The 16,822-nt window shown below is 45.9% G+C and overlaps 1 protein-coding gene across 6 annotated transcripts in view; it reads left to right on the top strand.

Moving 5' to 3' along the window:
- The first annotated feature begins 1,537 nt into the window (after positions 1-1,537).
- Positions 1,538-16,822, top strand: part of FAM234A (family with sequence similarity 234 member A) — a 33,017-nt gene continuing 17,732 nt past the window's right edge. For 2 of the 6 annotated variants that reach the window (XM_061208662.1, XM_061208659.1), the window contains exon 1: positions 1,538-1,628. The gene's annotated coding sequence lies outside the window, so the exon portion shown is untranslated. Of the gene's footprint in view, positions 1,629-6,299; positions 6,363-14,280; positions 14,343-16,822 lie in introns of those variants that run through there. The other 4 variants (XM_061208657.1, XM_061208658.1, XM_061208660.1 and 1 more) reach the window with 3 other exon arrangements.

A 16,822-nucleotide genomic window follows, 5' to 3' on the forward strand; every position in this document is an offset into this window, starting at 1 on the left:
TCCTTTCAGGAGATGAGGAGGACAGATGCCTCTTTCCCTTTATGAACAGATTAAGTTATTTCTCTGAATCCCTCACCTAGGGATGTTGTGTCAGTCCACTCACAAAGGAAAAATTTCCATCAGTTCTCAATGGGTTGGGTTGGGGGAGGCCTGTGGGGGGTGTGAGGGATGTTTCATACTTACTATTACTGTGGGGTAATTAACAAGAAACCTGATCTGAGCAGAACACCTTGTGTGAGCATTAGGACAAAGTTATCAATAATAAAGCTGAGGACTTCCCTGGTGGCGCAGTGGTTAAGAATCGCCTGCCAATGCAGAGGACACGGGTTCGAGCCCTGGTCCGGGAAGATCCCACATGCCGCGGAGCAACTAAGCCCGTGCGCCACAACTACTGGGCCTGCGTTCTAAAGCCCGCGTGCCTAGAGCCCATGCTCCGCAACAAGAGAAGCCATCGCAGTGAGAAGCCTGCGCACCACAACGAAGAGTAGCCCCCACTCAACACAACTAGAGAAAGCCCGCGTGCAGCAATGCAGACAAAAATAAATAAATAAATTTATTTTTTAAAAAAATAGAGCTGAATTTTATTTTATTTATTTTTTTAAAATTTTTATTTATTTATTTATGGCTGTGTTCGGTCTTCGTTTCTGTGCGAGGGCTTTCTCTAGATGTGGCAACTGGGGGCCACTCCTCATCACGGTGCGCGAGCCTCTCACCATCGAGGCCTCTCTTGTTGCGGAGCACAGGCTCCAGACGCGCAGGCTCAGTAATTGCGGCTCAGGGGCCCAGTCGCTCCGTGGCATGTGGGATCCTCCCAGACCAGGGCTCGAACCCGTGTCCCCTGCATTGGCAGGCAGACTCTCAACCACTGCGCCACCAGGGAAGCCCCTAGAGCTGAATTTTAAAAACCCAACAGAAACTCATGCATATACAGAGTTTTTTAAAAAATATGCCAGATCGTTTGGGGAAAGAGGGGCTAACTCAATAAATGGCATTAGGACTCCTGGTTATCCGAATGGAAAAAAAAAATGAAGTTACCTTCTTACCCCATACTAAAGCTACTCCAAACTGAATTAAGGACTTAAATGTTAAAATCAAAACTTTAAAAAACCATTAGGAAAATACGTGGGAGAGTAAGGGGGTAGGAAAGGATTCCTTAAACAAGACACAGAAAGCACTTACCATAAAATATTGGCACTTTTTTTATATTAAAGTGAAAAGACGAGACGCAAACCGAGGTATTTACAACACACACCATCGACAAAAACTTAATATCCAATACAGAGCGCCACGAAACAACACGAAAAGACGAGCCTTTCAGCAGAAACCTGGACCAACGACCAGAACAGGCACTTCCGGAAGAGGAAACGTCGGGCCAACGCAAGTAAAACTAATGAAAGACGCTCGAACGCGCTAACAACCGCGGAACCGGAGCAGACCGGCAGCACCCGCAAGGCAATCCTCGGGGCTGGCACTACCTTCCGCGTTGCTCAGCAACCGAGCCGGCCGCGGGGCGGGGCCTGAGCGCGCTTCCGCCCCGCCCGACCGGAAGTGACGCTGGGGGCGGGGCCGAGCAGCCTGGTGGCGGCGCGGGCAGCAGCTCTGGCAGCCTCGGGAGGGCGCGGCGGCGGGTGAGTAGCGCGGCCTGTTCCTGCTCGCGCGTGCGCGCCGCGGGCCTCGCTCGGGTCCACCTCTTCCCTCCCGGGCCGTGTCTCTCCACGTCGGCGCGGGGCCCCGGGAGACCCCAGCCCCAAGAGCCCGCCCGTGCTCTCGCCCACCGCCCAGCGTTGGAGTCCGCGCTTGTCCGCGCCGCGCTGTGGGTGGGAGCCGGGCAGCGCAGCGGGTTTGCAGGACCGACTGACGCAGCCTGGGCTTCCGTGGCGCTCAGTTCAGCCCCACTTTCCCCCAAAGACAGGATTTAACTCCCATTAGGAACCTTCCCACCCCCGTTGGCTGCATAGGAGGCAAGCTGGCCATCGCTGCACGGGTTGCCTGGAAGTAATTAAAAAATATACTAATACTAAAACAGTATGTCCATGAGCTGCCTCTCGCCAGGGTCAGATATGCATGTCCTCTTTCTAGGACGGCGTCTGTTTGACGACTGGCTCAGTAACCCAAAGCTCAGCTGACGGTTACTCATCTATAGAGGTGATTGCTCCCTACAGCCTGTTTTACTGAGCAAAAGCAAAGCAGAGTTTAAAAGCGAGGAAGAACGCTGTCAGTCTGTGAGAGTTCTCAGCTCCCCCATGACTTGATTGCCTGGGAGCTGACTGGTAGGTTATCAGGGTATAGACAAGTGCAAATACTTGCAACCCCGTGATTTCAGCTGAGGAGCTTGTGTGATGTGCTCACCTACCCCTAGGCTGCTAATGTTCTTCTGAGCCTCAACCAGATGGCTCCATTGCTCTCTGCACTTTCCCTGTGAGCCTGAAGTTATAGCAGCTTAGATGAACTCAGCAAGTACTGAGTGTCTGCTGGGTGCCAGGCATATAGCACTCATCAAGACAGAATTCCTGTCCTCAAGGAGCTTCAATTCTACGGGAGAATACAGATAATAAGTAAGATAAATAAGCAAAATATGGAGCATGCTAAAGAGAGAATACGGATCAGGAAAGAGTGAAATGGAAATGACCCTGTTATCAATGAAGTGGACATTTATTGGGGCATTTTACCAGTTCTCTGAGTCCTTGTTGCACGGATTGGAGTGCTTTTGGCTTCAAGTGTCAAGCGTCCATTAAAACTAGTTCAACCTCTGGAGGCATTACACCAACTTTCACTTAGGAAAGTCCAGGGGACCAGAAATAGATGGGGCCAGGGGCTTAAATGAGATCATCAGGATTTAGTGATGGAGTGTGGGGGTCTTACTACCATCCTCTCACACACTTTCTCTTTGACCTGTTTCTATGTTGCCTTTCTTCTTCTCAGGTTGCTGCCTGTGCTCTACCTGCTTGTATTAGTTATCTGCTGCTCCGTAACAAATCAACATCAATGATGTTTTAATGGATTAAAACATGAAACATGTATTACCAGTTTCTGTGGGTCAGGAATTCAGGAGTGACTTAGGTGATTATAGTTCAAGGACTCTCATGGGATTCTTTTTTTTTTTGCCGCTCCACGCAGCATCCAAAATCTTAGTTCCCCGACCAGGGATCGAACCCATGTCCCCTGCATTGGGAGCGTGGAGTCTTAACCACTGGACCGCCAGGGAAGTCCCAAAGGACTCTATGGGGTTACACCCAAGATATTGGCTGGGGACGCAGTCATTTAAAGTCTTGATTGGGACCGGAGGGTCTGACTCCAAGACAGTCCACTCACTCAAGGCCTCAGTTCCTTGCTGGCTGGCTGTTGGCTGGAGTCCTTATTTCCTAGCCACAGAGACCACGTCCTCACATGTCGTTGTCTTCCCTCGGAGCAAGCGGTAAGAGAGGAGAGAGAGGATGGTGGAAGTCACCATGGTTTTTATGATCTAGTTTTGGAATTTTGCTGCTGCTCCTGCCACATTCTGTTTGCTGGCATCACTAGGTACTAAAGACTTCACCTTTGAAGGGAGGCACATCAAAGAGCTTGTGAACATATTTTAAAACCACTCCTGTGGGAAAAGAGTGCCTATTCCTGTAATTCCAGTTGCAGTTCCGGATCTAGTATTCAGTTGGGTCCTAATCATGTAAATCTGATTAGTTAGCTAGCCCTGGGCAAGGAGCCCTCCCCAAAGTTACCAGAACCACACTAAGCTTGTGGGAAAGTGGATTTACCCAAAGAAAATCCAGGTGCTGTTACAGAGAGAAGGAGTGGATGTCAGGTAGTCAAATTGACCCCTATGTCTGATACATGCTATCTATTTCAAATCAATTAGAAAAGTTTACAAGCAGAGCATAGCAAGAATTGGACATTTATTCAGACAGGTGAATGTGTATGTTTTTTTTATGCCGCACACTATGCTTTGTCCTGTGATGACAAAGGCAATAAACAAGTGATGCCCTCCGAAGTTCCTCACCATCTGGGGGTAGGTCTCACCAGTGGCTCAGTGAGTATGGAGCAGTGGCGGGCGATGGGTGGATGGGGGTCTGGTTTGAGTGGGCTGTGAAGGCCCAGCAGGAGTTACTGGTAGGTCAGCCTGTGACGGGGGAACAGACGTTGGGTGTAGGGTTTGGGAGGACATGATACTAGAGGTAGACGATAGCCAGGTGGTGGAAGGACCTGCAGGCAAACTCAGGTGGCTGAGCTTTGTTCTAAAGTTATGAAGTGTCAGTCAAGAGTTTCAAGCAGGGGAATGACATGATCAGGAAATATTAGAAAGATGTCTCTTGCAGCATCCAGGAAGGTTTGAGAGGGCTACAGAAATCCAGGTGAGAAGTTACAAAAATACGATCTAAAGTAGCGGCTGTTGAAAGGAGGGGTTCAACTGAAGAGATACGTCAGAATCTGCAGGGTTTGTGGTTGTTTCAAAATTTACTATGTACCTCACCCGAAATCAGTCTTTAGAAAACCCACAAACTTAGTGAGTTTTGTTCCCCCTCTGACTTTGTAAAATCCTTCATGGAGCTTAGGTTGTCTGGATGTGGTGTCCAAAAAGAAGAAGAAGAATGCTGATTCCTAAATGAATAACCAGGAAACAGATATTGAGAGATCAAGTGGCATATCTCTAACTTTTTAAAAATTGGAGGAAATTTTTTAAGAAATTGGAGGTGGGGCATGGGAGAGAAGTGTGGTCTGTAGATGGAAAAGGTTGGCTTTGTGTTGGTAATTGTTGAAGCTGGGTCGTGGATGAATGGGGCTGGTGGTCTCTACTTTCATGAATATTTAAACATTTATGTGACAACAGGTTTTTAAAAAATAAAGGTAAATAAGTAAATTGAAGTTAAGGCCTATTTATAGGGTTGATCAAAAGTGATCAAGTAAGAATTATACTTTATCTTCTTAAGAGCTTCTGCTGTCCTTAATGTAAGGACAAGAAGAAACACTGATTTGTGGGGGAATCAAAGGAAATTAAATCTTCCTTAGAACGCAGGAAAAAAGCTTACTCCGTGTTATTTTACAGACAAACCTACAAAACTTGTTCTGTGTAATAGTTGCTTGTCTGAAATTCTGATAGCCATTCCTCCGTAACTCCCTTTTAGGTGGTATGCGAGCCGCCCTCAATTACTCTGAAAGTTTTGCATCTCGTGAAGGAGAGGAACTGTGTGCTGAGGTTCAGGTCCTAAGCACTGACCTGCCTGTGAAACACTTGCCTTTATCCGGGAACCATGCATGACCTTAAAATTTGTTCTCATTTGAAAGATGATTAAGGGTCTATTGTCTGCCTTGAGATTATTTTTTGGTGAAGAGAAGAAGTAGTTGTTCTGCTGTAAACAACTGAACACTGTAGCCGTCATTGTCTGACTTCTGCTTTGCTCAGCTGAAAACCCAGTCTGCCCAGTTGGGTTCTGTGGGCATCTCTCACATGCCTCTGGTTGAAGTGCTGTCAGAACACTCGGGCCACTGGGCCGGGACACAGGCCTCCTAATGTAAAAGACATTCCTAAACTGTTTGTATATGTCACAGCTGGCTTTGGGGAGCATTTGAGCACTCACACTATAAGATGGGTTTGTGATTACAGGTCATGAGGTCTGTGCATCCACACAAGCTCTTGAATGAAGAGCGTGATGGGCCTTATCTCACCTTCTTGTCAAGGGATGGCTCCCAAAAGCTCTCTCCCCCGTTTCACTGACACTTAGTTTAACTGACACTTACCAAGCGTCTGTCGTTTGTTTGGCACCAGGGAAGTCCTGCTGCCCTAAAATAGCTCTCGGTCAGCGGCTGTGGGAGGAGTATTATGGGTGCTTTGAAAGAAAAAGTTTGAGTTCCCAGGTGGAAGGTGGCCTTCCTGGTCCGCGGTGCTCACATAGGCTTGATGCGAGTCCAGCCGAGGCTCGGAGCACTGAGAGGGCCTCCTGGCAGGGGGACCAGCCCGAGGGAAGACTTGAAAATCAGGATCCCTGGGAGTTCCCTGGTGGTACAGAGGTTAGGACTGTGCGCTTTCACTGCTGAGGGTGCAAGTTCAGTCCCTGGTCGGGGAACTAAGATGCCATAAGCTGCCTGGCACAGACAAAAAAAAAAAGAAAAGAAAAGAAAACCAGGATCCCTTACTGGTCAAATCACAGCAGGGCCAAGTGGACAAAGGCAATTTGCAGATAAAACACATCCCCAGTGGATACATGACAAGATGCAGTATGTTTTGTCCAATGTAATTTCTGTCCTTTAGTAAAGTAACCCCGCTGAGTGTGAACTAGGGCTGAGAGCTCCCCAGTGGAAAGAAAGAAATCTGCTCCACTCTCAGCTGCACCTTCGAGTCACCCTGGACCATATCAGTATGCAGTCGGAGAGTGGTAAGCTTATCTTTTCATGGTTTAATCCAGTGACAAAATCCTTTCAGTTTCTGTTACTAACTGGTGAAGCTAGATAGTAAAGTTAATCTATAATCAGAGTCTTTTCCTAAGTATTCCTTACATATTTTCTCCATTTAAAAAGCTCATCTGTACAACATTGTAAATCAACTACACGCCAATAAAAATTTAAAAAATAATAAAAAAATTAAAAAGCTCATCTGCTGTTTCCTCCAAGCCTGTCCTCTGCCTATTTAAATGTATTTTCTCTCTGTGTGTTTTCTAATTTGCAGGTACCTTTGATTAAAATAATGTCTACTTTGTGAAATTGTCACCCTAGTGAGGCCAGGTAATATGAGAAGTAGCTATTCCTGTGTGAGTGGAGGAAGGTGTCCTGTGTCTGGGCAAATAGAAGTGGGCTACTCCTTCCTGATTCTGTCACAGAGCTGACTGTGGTACCAAGTTCTCAAAATTCTCAACTAAAACCAGAGTTAAGATTTTAAGGCATCCAGTTTAAACTGGAAAAAAATTTTACTTAGTTTAAACCAATTTTTAAAATATACAAACTACCTTTCCAGTGGAAGTGCTTAATTTTCAAAGTCTGATCTCTTTGATTCGTTGTCCAAAAAGAATTCTGTAAAATTGAAAATTTAAAAATTGGGGGGGGGGGCGCATCTCTTATTAAAGTTCCCTGAAGTGATCTTTTCTCCCAAAAAAAAAAGTTACCAAATTTTAGTTTAAAAAGGTTAAACCCCCTACTTTCATAATAGCTGTAGAATTGTCAGTTATTTGTTGGAGCAATTTTCCCTTTTCCCTCTGCCCTTATTAGAATCTTTTTTTTTTTCTTAAGATTTAATTTTATTTATTTTTAGCTGCATTGGGTCTTCATTGCTGCACGCGGGCTTTCTCTAGTTGTGGCGAGCGGCGGCTACTCTTCGTTGCGGTGCGTGGGCTTCTCAATGTGGTGGCTTCTCTTGTTGCGGAGCATGGGCTCTAGGTGCGTGGATTTCAGTAGCTGCAGCATGCAGACTCAGTATTTGTGGCTCGCGGGCTCTAGAGCGCAGGCTCAGTAGTTGTGGCGCACAGGGTTAGTTGCTCCGCGGCATGTGGGATTTTCCTGGACCAGGGATCGAACCCATGTGCCCTGCACTGGCGGGCAGATTCTTATGCACTGAGCCACCAGCAAAGTCCCTGCCCTTGTTAGAATCTTTTTTTTTTTTTTTACAGCATCATTGCTTATTTATTCTCAGTGTCTCACCTGTTAGAATCTTTATGCTTTCTTTATCCATCAAAAAAAAGTTAGAGGGCTTCCCTGGTGGCGCAGTGGTTAAGAATCCGCCTGCCAATGCAGGGGACACGGGTTCAAGCCCTGGTCCGGGAAGATCCCACCTGCCGCGGAGCAACTAAGCCCGTGCGCCACAACTACTGAGCCTGCGCTCTAGAGCCCGTGCTCCGCAACGAGAGAAGCCACCGCAATGAGAAGCCCGCGCACCGCAATGAAGAGTAGCACCAGCTCGCCGCAACTAGGGAAAGCCCGCACGCAGCAACAAAGACCCAAAGCAGCCAAAAATAAAAAATAAAAAATAAATAAATAAATAAAATTAAAAAAAAAAAGTTAGAGTGAGACATTTTTATTTTTGAATTTTCTGTTCTCTCTGTCTCAGTAAACTGTTCTCAGAGAAAGAACTCTTGGAGAAAAAGGAGTTATTCCCTTTATGCAAATACTGCGTATTCCTGCCCCTCCAAATGTTAATTGTTACTGGGCTTTATTGTCCTTCCCCACCAGGCAGGAGGGCAGGTTTGGCCTTGAGCAGACACACCCGCAGGTGTGTGGCCCTTTGAAAAGCTGTACACAGGGATTGCATGTTTATCTCAAGCAGGTTATTCTTAGGCTCATATCTTTTACCCTAATATGTATCATATTGATACATTTTCTTTCTCATCTCTCACATTTTTCTTCATTTCTTTTTTGTTTTGTTTTACTTGACATTTAAGTCAAAAAGTGCACTGCATAGTCATCATTTCAGAAGCTCAGAAGTGGCAGGAGAAAATCCCAGTCAGTGACTGGAAATCCTGTGAACCAATTTCTGATTTCTGTCCTTAAGACCACGAGCTGGTTAGAAATGACAGAAAAGGACATTAGATGCAAATGAGGTAAAGATACAAGTCTCTTAACCTCAGGGGCTTTCCCTTTATTATCTTTTCTTCATTTGTTGTGTCCTAACAGCTTTTGTTTTAAGTGAAAACTTCTTCATTCCTTTTCAGTATCTGGGAAGTGTTCCTTTAATTTTCTGTATATGTGTACAAATGTGCGTTGTGTTTCCTTTAGGATCTGCTGCCCTGATGTTCCCCCGGACCCCTGTTCTCCAGGCTTCTCACGTTGAGTTTAGCTAACACAGAAATATGCGTTTTTATGCCCAGGTTGGACTTCCAGAAGCCTGTCTTTCCAGTGGGCCTGTTACTTAGAGCCCATAGGCTGGTGGCTATGGGTCTTTTCTGTGCTGGCTGACGAAGAACTAATAAACACACCTGATTTCAGGGATGCGCTTTATTCTAGGTTATGGTTGCAGCTGCTTCATTGCTGTATTAGAGGCAAAAGACTTCTTAAGTTTCTCTTACTTCTTTATGTGGAATTTAACAACAGCAGCTTCGATTTTAAATAAAAAGGAAAAAAGCCTGGAGTTCACAGACTTAGTGATTCGGCTTAGGGATAACCCTTTGCGTCTACTGGGGTCAGGTTGGCACCTTGAGCTGCTTGTGTGCCTTTGGTGTGAGCCTTCTGCCACAACACCTGGGCTCAGGATCAGGCGTGTCCTCAGTGTTGGCGGTGCTGGGGCCCCGCCGTCCCCACACGCGCTCCCCTGCTGCCCGGGCGGCCCTGCTCCCGGGCCCTCCGTGACCTCGGGCACCTGCGTGGTACTGTACATGTTCCCGGGCGTCACTGTACACGAGCAGCAAGGAACCACACGGACCTTTTCCCCACGGTGGGAAGGGAAGTGATTGCCGTGGGGGGTTTGCAGAAAGGCAGTAATTATTTTGAAATAGTGGCAGGTTGGGGGTTGGCCGTTCTTTTGGATGTCCTCGTAGAACTGCACTGTGGTTGATGTTCTGCCAAGAACAAGCAGAACAAAACAGAAACAGTTCCCACCTCTGGAGCAGAAGCTTCATGATCGGGCGGCCCTGAGGTGTCGCCGGGCTCTGGGGAAGCTCTGACCCCCCTGCCTTGCTCAAAGTTTGTTTTTGTTTTTGTTTTTAATTAATTTTAAATTATTTTTAATTAATTTTAAAAATTTATTTATTTATTATTTATTTATTTTTGGCTGCGTTAGGTCTTCGTTGCTGCGCGTGGGCTTTCTCTAGTTGCGGCGAGCAGGAGCTACTCTTTGTTTTGGTGCGCGGGCTTCTCATTGCGGTGGCTTCTCTTGTTGCAGAGCACACGGGCTCAGTAGTTGTGGCTCGTGGGCTCTAGAGTGCAGGCTCAGTAGTTGTGGCACACGGGCTTAGTTGCTCCGTGGCATGTGGGATCTTCCCGGACCAGGACTCGAACCCATGTCCCCTGCATTGGCAGGCGGATTCTCAACCACTGTGCCACCAGGGAAGCCCCTCAAGGGTTTTTTTATTATTATTTTTTAAACTGTTTCTTTGGAACTAATTATAGACTCACAAGATATTACAAAAAGCTTGCAGTGCTTTCCCCCGGGCCCGGTGTTGACGTCCCTGGGGCCAGCGCAGTATCAGAGGTGGGAGCTAGATGTTGGCACAGTGCTGATCACTGCGCCGCAGACCTGCCCCATTCCTGTTTCGCCAGTTTTCACACGGGCTCCCTTGTCTGTGTGTCTGATGATGTGAGAGTCTATCACACTTGGACGTTTGTGCAGCCAGCAGCACAGTTGGCACGTGGACCAACCCACCTGACACGGCCCATCCTCACTGCCCTGCCCCACCCGGCACTGCGGTCCCACCGCCTGCTCTTAGGGACCCAGCTGAGGGGGAGGATTCTCGAGGAGTCAAATAGAGAGGTTATCATCTCTCCCTCTGTCCAACTCAGTTTGTTTTTAGGTGAATAAAGTTTTGTTACTTGAGTTGGTTATGCTGGGTATGCCCTCCCTACCCAGCTTTCTCTCCTGAAGAATAGAAACCTTCCCTGGAGAAGGATCACAGTATCTTTCACCTATTTGTTATGAAGTATCTTTAACTTGGAACTCTGTTAATGATTAAAAGGAAAAAAAAAAGAAATTATTCAGAGTAATGCAAGCGAGCCAGTGATTTCTGATTTCTGCGGGAACAGTGAGTGAAGTCCTTGCTTTTAGAGGGATGATGGGGAGCAGAGCTTAGGACCAGTTCTGCTTCAACCTCCAGTCGGAAAACACCAGAGCTGGAGCGTCCCGAGCCGTCCCTGCGCTGGGACCCTCCGTCTGGAGGGCATTGTTGCCTCGCAGGAGCTGAAATGGCTGCTGTGGCTTCTGCCCTTTGGCCCTCGTCTTGCTGCCACCCTTCTGCATGAAGCCCGTCAAATATTCAAAGACGTTACAAAGCAGAATTCAGTATTGCACTTTTCGGAATTTTTTATTACTGACCCCAGTATAAAAATAACGCTGTGAGGTCAGGCTTTGCCCGAGGTGAGGGCTGTGGCCATTGGTGTTGCTCACAGTACAGTGCCCTGAGGCCTGGGGTCTGCGTGGCTCAACTCGCAGGACTGGGAAAGCCCAGGTGTGACATTTCCCCTCTGCTTCTCTATGTTTGAGAGCTGTGTTTCTTTGGGGCCAGTTTGTGCTTCGTGTTGTCTCCAGACTTCTCCAGGGAGCTGGTGAGAGCGTGTAGGGGAGAGAAAGGGTCCCAGCCTGTCCTGGGAGGGTCCCCCTGAGAAAGCCCAGGGGCGGCAGGGCCTGGTGCCAGCAGCTGTGTCTGAACCAGACTGCCCCCACGGCCATGGGCCTGACGGAGCCTCAGCCACCTCGCATCCCTGGCGTCCACCCGTTTTCTGAGTTTGACACTCTGGTCTCCCCGTCCATTCTGGGCACTGTCTAATCTCTTTCCAACAAATTCTCTTTCTACCTACACTAGCTAAAGTGTTTTTGGCAAACAGGAACGTTGACTGGTGTAGAGAGGTTGGGTAGATGCCCAGGTGCCTCGGATGGGAGGGGGTCTCCAGTCCCAGCCCCTCCTCTAGACCACACCACCACCTGTGGTGACTTAGATTAGCTAGGGAATCATTCCTAAATTGTGACCTCCCTTTTAAACAAGTATCCCCACTGACAAGAAAAAAAAAAGCCAGACTGGCTTTGGGTCACATTTGGTTAGAAGAACCAGAAAAGGCTTCATAAATAAGATGGCATTTTCCATGGGCCTTGAGGGGTGGGTAGGGTTTGAAGGGGAAGGATGTTTTAGGTGGACTTAGACACAGGGAAGTGTTAGGATTAGGCTTTTCAGGGACACCGGAGGGTCTACAACCCGTCATGGGGGCCACAGCTGTGGGGGTAGCAGGTGACAACCTCCCGAACACAGTTTTTTCATTTATGCTCTTTAGACACTTGAAGGGCTTACATGTAGGTAAAGGGATTAGATATTATTCCAAAGCACAGAATCTGGATCAGGGGACGGTTACAAGAGAGCAGATTTTAGTTCAGAATATGGCAAATTCCTAGTAACCAGGACTGTGCAGCGTGTAGGGCTTGGCTCCATATTCCAGGAGTGGAGGTGTCCCCAGAAGGGACAGGAAAAGGCCAAGAAAGCAGTGTTCCCACTTCATTCATGTGCCACTCAGGATTGTGCCATACTCGCAGCATAACTATACAGTTATTTTTATTTAGTACTTTTCTTTAATTAACTCACTTTTTCTAGTTAAATACACTTTAAGAGAAAACACCAGAGAGGCTGGGGGCACAGAGCTGGAGGAGGGAGCCGTGTCCCGAGTCCCCATGGCCTGGGCTGTAGCTCTCCCACCCCGGATTCTCACAGCGGTGCTGCTGCCCCAGAAACCAAAATAATGGCTGAAAATATCCATCACTTGGCAAAAGATGTAAACCTACAGGTTCAGGAAGCTGAGCAAGCCTTCAGCAGGATAAACCCAAAGAAACCCACACCAAGACACATTGTAATTAAACTTCTGAAAACTAAAGACAAAGAAAAAAATTTGGAAGCAGCAAGAGAGATTGACATCTTGAGTTATGGGGAAAAACAATTCAAAGGACTGCAGATTTCTCACTGGAAACCATGAAGGCCAGAAGGAAGTGGCATCATGTTTTTTAAGGGCTGAAAGAAAAGAACCTATCAAATGTCAAGCACTGAATTCTATATCTGGGGAATTATTCATCAGGAATGATGGAGAAATAAAGACATTATCATGTGAAGGAAAATGAATTGGTTGCCAGCAAACCTGCTCTAAGAGAATGACTGAAGGAGGTTCTTGAAAGGTAAAGGAAATGTTAAGAGAAGGATTCTTGGAACATTAGGAAGAAGGAAAGAACAACAGAAAAAGCAAAAATATGAGTAAATGTAATAGACTTTCATTCTCTTGAGTTTTCTAAATTATGTTTGATGAATGAAGCAAAAATATAACACTGATGTGTAGATGTATGTAGAGGAGATATTTAACACAATTCTATTACACACAGACTGGTAAAGGCTTAAAGCAGGGATGTGAGGTCTCTACACTTCACTGGAACTAGGAAAATGCTGACAGCAGGAGACTGTGATAAGTTAGGTGTGTCTAATAATGTCCAGATCAACCACTAAAAATCTGCAGCGAAACACGCTAAAGCACCTAGATAAATAAAACTGGAATTGTAAATAATGTTTCCCTTATTCATAAAGTAATCCACAGGAAGTCAGGAAGAACAAAAGTGAGAAACAAAAAACAGAGAACAAACAACAAAAGGCAGAATAAAGGCCTAATATATGGATAATTTCCTTAAAAGTAAGTGGTCTGAAAATACAGATTTGCAGAGAGGATTTGAAAAAAAAAAAACATGATCCAGGGACTTCCCTGTCAGTCCAGTGATTAGGACTCAGTGCTTTCAGTGCCGTGGCCCAGGTTCGATCCCTGGTTGGGGAACTAAGATCCTGCAAGCCGTGTGGCACTGCCAAAAGAAAAAAAAATGATCCCTGTGCTGTCTAAAAAAAACCTACTTCAAATATATGATATAGGTAGATTGAAAATAAAAGGATGGAAAAAGATATACCATGCAAACATTAAGAGAAGATAAGAAGAACTATTAATGTCAGATAGGCTTTAGAGCGAGAATTACTTAGGGACGGGGGGCATTGTGCAATGATAAAAAGGCTGAGCCACACAGAAAATACAGCAATCCTACATATGTGAGCAACAAACTACAAAGCTGCCATTTCTTTAAAAACTGAGTTGGCTGTCTGTATCCCCTGTTCCCCATCCGTGAATTCAACCAGCTGCAGATTGAAAGTATTCCAGGCGGAAAAATCCAGAAAGTTCCAAAAAGCGAAACTTGAGTTCAATGCACACTGGCAACTGTTTACATAGCATTTACAGTGTACTGGGTATTACAGGTTATCTAGAGATGATTTAAGGTGTACGGCGAGGGGTGTGTGTGTCGGGTTATGTGCATCCCATTTGATGTAAGGGACTTGAGCATCTGTGGATACTGAGGGACGACTACTCAGCAATACAAGGAATCAACTGTATTCATACAGCAGCAACACAGAGGGACCTCAAGGGCACTGTGTTGAGTGAAAAAAGCCAATTTCAAAGTTCACATACTATGTTATTCCATTTCCATAACATTCCCCAAATGACAAAATTTTAGAAATGAAGAACAGGTTGGTGGTTGCCGGAGGAGAGGGATGGTGGGTGTGGCTCTTTGTGGTGATGGAATATAGTTCTGTATCTTGATATACATGAATCTACACAGGGAACACCATGGCATAGAACTACGACGTCGATCTCCTGGTTTTGATACGGTTCTGCAGTTGTGCTGTAACCGCTGAGGAAGGCTGAGACGGGGCCTCTCGGTATGATCTTCGCAACTTCCTATAAATCAGTAACTTCAAAATAAACAGTTAAGGAAAGAACCTTTATCAGTTACCGGAAGTCTAAGACCACTGTCACCATAAACGGAAAGACATCCGTGAAAAAATACAGAGATAACTAGAAATAAAAATGTTCACCTGGCACCACCTAAATTGTCTTGTGTGCTGCCAGTGGTGTAGGACCCAGGCTTTGTGAAGCCCCCTTACGGAGGGGTAGGAGGTCATGGGACTTCACTGGAGGACTTGGGACCCTTCAGTGCAAAGAGACTGTGTTCCTTAGTGAAGTTCAGGTTCTCAGGATCTCAAATATAGACCCTCAACTCCTTGGGCAGCTCCAGGCTTGAAACGCTTAACAGGAAAAGAGGGTGCTGGTGAGATGCCTGAGGTCTCTGTGTCTGGAAAGAAAAGGAGCAGCACAGGGAGAGGGTGGTGACAATGATGGAGGGAGTCCCCCCCCGCGCCCCCCCAGCACACTGAGCCCCCAGCTTTACATACACTACCTGAACCTTCCCCACAACCTAATAGGAAAAAGAAACTGAGGAAAGCCACAATCCAGAGGCAGAGCTCACTACCGAACCCAGGTTCAAAATCTGCTCTTTCTTGCCATCCTGTACCTTACGTACATGCATTTAGGGTTCTTTTATGTTGGTGCTAATCTCTCTCTCTCTTTCTCTTTTTTAACCACCAAAGCATTTTTATTTTTGTCACTGACAACGTACACAACAGTGGAATTGTACTATTACTTTGCTTGACTTCCTTAAATATTACTTAAGTATGCATGTACGTTTAAGAAAAGTAACACCTTGAAGAAGTATTCTGTAAACATAACCCCTCTCAATATGTTTTCTTGCTTTGTTTCATACATAAATAGCATTTTACAAAGTTATGAATAAAACTCTGAACTCTTATGGCCTAAAAGTATGTGTAGATTCTGGAGCTTGACAAGATGTTCTCTTTATGATTTTATAGCTAACATAAGTATAGTTGATTTATAACGTGTTAATTTCTGCTGTACAGCAAAGTGATTCAGTTATACATATATATATATATGCCTTTTTTAATATTATTTTCCATTATGGTTTATTATAGGATATTGACTATAGTTCTGTGTGCTATACAGTGAGACTTTGTTGTTTATCCAGTCTATATATAAAAGCTTACATGTGCTGACCCCAAACTCCCAATCCATCCCTCCTCCAACCCCCTCCCCCTTGACAATCACCAGTCTTCCTCTGTGATTCTGTTTCTGTTTCATAGGTAGGTTCATTTGCGTTATATTTTAGATTCCACATATAAGTGATATCATATGGTATTTGTCTTTCTCTTTCTGACTTACTTCACTTAGTATGATAATCTCTAGTTGCATCCATGTTACTGCATATGGCATCATTTCATTCATTTTTATGGCTGAGTGGTATTCCATTATATATATGTACTGCATTTTCTTTATCCATTCATCTGTCAATGGACATTTAGGTTGTTTCCATGTCTTGGCTATTGTAAATAGCATTGCTATGAACATTGGGGTGCATGTATCTTTTTTTTTTTTTTTTGGCCTCACCGCACAGCTGGCAGGATCTTAGTTCCCCAACCAGGGATTGAACCCAGGCCACCGCAGTGAAAGCGCTGAGTCCTAACCACTGAGCCATCAGGGAATTCCCTGTATCTTTTTTTTTTTAATAAAGTTATTTTATTTATTTTATTTTTGGCTGCATTGGGTCTTCATTGCTGCACGTGGGCCTTCTCTAGTTGCGGCGAGTGGGGGCTACTCTTCCTTGCGGTGTGCAGGCTTCTCATTGCGGTGGCTTCTCTTGTTGCGGAGCCTGGGCTCTAGGCGCACGGGCTTCAGTAGTTGTGGCTCGCGGGCTCTAGAGCGCAGGCTCAGTCGTGGCACACGGGCTTAGTTGCTCCACGGCATGTGGGATCTTCCCGGACCAGGGCTCGAACCCGTGTCCCCTGCATTGACAGGTGGATTCTTAACCACTGTGCCACCAGGGAAGCCCCATTCCCTGTATCTTTTTGAATTATAGTTTTGTCTGGGTATATACCCAGGAGTGGGATTGCTGGATCATATGGTAATTCTATTTTAGTCTTCTGAGGAACCTCCACACTGTTTTCCACAGTGGCTGTAATGTGCGCTATTTGCAGTGTTTATCATGGGTCCAGTGACTTATCATCACAAGTTACTGCACGAGTTCTGCCAACGACAGACGTTCCAGTGCACTTAGTAAAGATGCCATGTGTTAAAAAGTCAAAATGGGGAATTCCCTGGTGGTCCAGTGGTTAAGACTCCGTGCTCCCAATGCAGGGGGCGCGGGTTCAATCCTTGGTCAGGGAACTAGATCCCGCATGCCACAATTAAAAGATTCCCGCATGCCACAGCTAAAGATCCTGCATGCCGCAATGAAGAGCCCGCGCAGCCAAATAAATAAATAAATATATTTTTAAAAGTCAAACTGGCC

The sequence above is a fragment of the Eubalaena glacialis genome, chromosome 13 (genome assembly GCF_028564815.1).
Source record: "Eubalaena glacialis isolate mEubGla1 chromosome 13, mEubGla1.1.hap2.+ XY, whole genome shotgun sequence".
Taxonomy (NCBI): Eukaryota; Metazoa; Chordata; class Mammalia; order Artiodactyla; family Balaenidae; genus Eubalaena; species Eubalaena glacialis.